General features: G+C 37.2%; 1 non-coding gene across 1 annotated transcript; it reads left to right on the top strand.

Annotated features, from left to right (window-relative positions):
- Positions 1-2,642: 2,642 nt before the first annotated feature.
- On the top strand, positions 2,643-2,749 carry LOC128280019 (small nucleolar RNA R71). The gene has a single exon (XR_008270201.1). It is a non-coding gene; the product is annotated as a small nucleolar RNA R71 (small nucleolar RNA).
- Positions 2,750-4,146: the final 1,397 nt, after the last annotated feature.

The raw sequence follows: 4,146 nt of genomic DNA on the forward strand, positions 1-4,146 counted from the left end.
CATGTCACATGCCCGTGTGACTTTAATATTTTTAACCCTGTAGTCACACGACCTCGAACACGCCCGTGTGTCTAAGCAGTGTGTGCCACATGGCCGTGTCGCCTGGCCGTGTGCATCTTCCTTCGCTTCTTCCATGCTCGTGTGACCTCCTAGACGCCCGTGTGGCTTGTCGTGTCTCGCGAACAACTGTATGCCTCACCCGTGTAACTCTCTGACTTATTTTAAAATCAAAAAATTTAGCTCCAAGTTTCACACGGCTTAGGACATGCCTGTGTGTCCAGGCCATGTACTATTTTAGGCTGTGTCTCTATCAATTTTTGAAAAATTAAGTCCCAGGATCCACACGGCCAAGGACACGCCTGTGTGTCTAGGCTGTGTGGTTCATATAGCCATGTTGTCAAGCCATGTAACTCACTATTGATTTCTTTAAAAATTCAAAACTAAGTTTGAAAATTCCATACGGCTAAGGACACGCCAATGTGTCCAAGCCATGTGAGTTAATTTTTTTTTAATTTTGAAAATTAATTAATTTTAAAAATACCATGAAATAAAATTAAGAAAATTAGCAGTGTTAGCACTCAAGTTGCCTCCCGAGAAGCGCTTATTTAAAGTCTAAGCTCGACTTACCTTGTATTCGCACGGTCACGGTGGTTAGCGGAGTCGAAACTCCTCTTTCTCGATGTCAATTCTATTAGCAGAGTAAGGTTTGAGCCAAGTAATGTTTACCTTGAAAGTGCCGAATTTAGAATGATTTACCTTGACTGTACTGTATGGGAAAATATTTAGTACCATGAAAGGAATTTCTCCATTTGCATTAAGCTCTTATGTGGCAATTCGAGGGTCCATTTTATCTAATAACACCTTATGCCCAACCTTAAATTGGTTTGTTCCATCTTTATGCTTGTCATGGCATCGCTTTGGTTCTGTATCGTGTACTCTCGGTTTCTCCTTGACATGTGTCCGCCATTCATCTAGTTCATCGATCTGTAGCCTTCTTCTTCATGAGTTGTTCTATTTTTGTCCCATGAGCTGGAACGTGGCTCTATCAAATTTCTCTGAGGTGTTTCCTACAAAGAATGTTGAGCCACAAGGTTACTAATATTAAGAGAACTCGTATATTCATTTCGATCACTAGATAACCTAACAGAATCATGAGCTTGGAGTTTAATCGTATCATCACCTATACGAAGTATTAGTTCACTTGTACCAACATTAATGATAGTTCTGGCAATTGCTAAAAAGGGCTAACCTAAAATTAAAGGTACGTCACTATCCTCATCCAAGTCTAAGACAACAAGATCGATTGAGAATATAAATTTTTCAATTTTGACAAGAACGTCTTCAACAATACCCCTAGGTAACCTAATGGTTCTATCTACCCATTGAATACTCATCCTAGTTTGTTTAGGTTTCCCAAGACCTAGTTGCTTAAACATTTTGTAGAGCATGACATTAATACTCGCCCCTAAATCAACTAAAGCATTATTAACATTTAAACTACCAATTAAACAAGGAATAGTAAAACTCCCTCGATCTTTCAACTTATTGGGTAGTTTATTTTGCAAGATAGATGAGCAAACTGCATTTAGCTCCACATGCGATGACTCATCTAACTTCCATTTGTTTGCCAAAAGCTCCTTTAGAAATTTAACTGAATTGGGCATCTGCGAAAGAGCTTTAATAAACGATAAGTTAGTATGCAACTTTTTCAAAAGTTTAAGAAATTTACCAAATTGTTCGTTTGTGTGGTCTTTCTTTGTCACGTTGGGATATGACACACTAGGTTTATACTCCTTACCTTCTGATTTTTGTTCACTGTGGCTCACCTCAACCTTACCTTGACTTACCACATTTTCTTGCCTTAGTTCTGGTTTAGGTTCAACTAACCCTTCTTCATCTCGAACCGTAATTGCATGAAGCTACTCTCTTGGGTTAGTTTCGGTGTTGCTAGGCAAGCTACCTTGTGGTCTTTCTGAATCAACTTAGCAAGCTGACTTATTTGATTCTCGAGCCCTTGAATCGATGCTTGTTGATTTTTAAGTGCAGTTTCAGTGTTTTGTAAGTGAGTTTCTAACACTGAAATGAATTTCGTCAGCATCTCCTCAAGGTTCGATTTTTTCTCTTGTTGGTAAGGTGGTTGAAAGCCAGGAGGGGGTTGTGGTCTCTGATTTCCTTGACCATCCCAAGAGATATTCGGATGATTCCTCCAACCTACATTATAAGTGATTCTATAGGGATTATTCTGAGGTCTAGAATTATTACCCACATAGTTGACTTGTTCGTTCTCTGTGCTAGGGCTGTAGGATAGACATTCTGGATTGTTCATTCCTCTTCCATTCGTATCACATTACATCACCAGATGTACTTGCATAGAACCATATAAACCATCAATCTTTTTATTCAAAAGTTCTACCTAATTCGATAACATGGTGACTGCATCCACGTTAAAAACACTGGCTACTTTCATCAGTTTCTTTCTCATGAGTTGACACTAATAATTATTTAGTGACATCTTCTCTATAAACTCGTAAGCCACTTCAAGTGTTTTATTGTTCAAAGTACCACCAGTGGTTAGATCGATCAATTACCTAGTTAAGGGATTCAAACCATTGTAGAAGGTTTGAACCTGTAGCCATAAAGGTAACCTATGGTGAGGGCACCTTCTTAATTAATTCTTATACCTCTCCCATGCATCATATAGGGTCTCTAAATCCATTTGCATGAAGGAAGATATATTATTCCTCAACTTAGCTATCTTAGCCAGTGGAAAATACATCAATAAGAACTTTTCGGTCATTTAATCCCATGTAGTGATAAAACCTAGTGGGAGGGAGTTCAACCACTGTTTAGCATTATTTCTCAATGAGAAGGGAAACAACCGTAGGTGAATGGCGTCATTAGAAACACCATTAATCTTGAAAGTGTCACAGAATTCTAGAAAGTTGGCCAAATGAGTATTTGGATCTTCATCTTCCAAACCATCAAACTGAACAAATTACTGAATCATCTGAATGGTGTTTGGCTTCAGTTTGAAATTACTCGCAGAAATAGCAAGTCTCACAATACTTGATTCAGCCCCAGTTAGAGTGGGCTTGGCATAATCATACATGGAAATGAGGAGTAGGATTCGGATTTATAAGATTTGCGGCAACCACAGGACGTAGCTGATTATTTTGATTTTCAGCCATCTTCTCAATAATAACAATAACATTTTCTTGCTCTTCCGCTGCACTTTATCGACTTTGCCTTGCTTTACGGTTTCTACGAGTTGTGCTTTCAATCTCACTATCCACTACTAAAGGTCCTAATGGGATTCTTCTAGTCATAAACTAACGAAACCTGCCAGAAGCAAACAAAAGAAAAATTATAAAACAAAAATTAAACCAAAAATAAAATGCAATAAAATAAAAATGGCTAAAGTAATAAAAATCAAGTGTTCCTAATATTTGAGTCCCCGGCAACGGCGCCAAAAACTTGATGGTCACTAAACTAACTAAAATCACAACAAAGGCAAATGCACTTATCGAATAGTAGTATAGCTATGGTGAGTCGGGAATATCGTATCCACGAGGACTAAAAGTATTAATAATTGCCTTTTTTCTATTATTTAGCCTATAGATTAAAAGGGATGTTTGTAATCTAAAATTAACTAAACTAATTACTAAGAATGCGACAGAGAGCGAATTGGGAAAATATTTCAAGAAAACCAATGAGATAGACAACACCCAGGAAAGAATCCACCTAGACTTCACTTATTATTCTGAGTCTGAATTAAACAACTTATTCACTTGTGCCTTGATCCATAGAAATCCCTAAATTATGTTAATATCTCTTTCGAGAGTAAGAACAACTGACTCTAGGTTGATTAATTGAAATATCTTTCTAATTAAAACCCCTATTGTTGCATTAACTCGATATATGGATTCCCTTATTAGATTTGACTATAATCTGGTAGATTTATGTCATCCTATTTCTAGGATTGCTTGCATCTCCACTTAATTATGCTAGATCTACTCTTAAACAGGGACTTTTGCTCCACTGAAATAAGAACATCAAACTTGAATTAATATCCTAGGTATCTAGGAAATTTAGTTCATAATCTGGGATGGAAACATCTCAAAATCAAAATAACAACATGACATAAGA

This window comes from Gossypium arboreum, chromosome 8, assembly GCF_025698485.1.
Source record: "Gossypium arboreum isolate Shixiya-1 chromosome 8, ASM2569848v2, whole genome shotgun sequence".
Lineage (NCBI taxonomy): Eukaryota > Viridiplantae > Streptophyta > Magnoliopsida > Malvales > Malvaceae > Gossypium > Gossypium arboreum.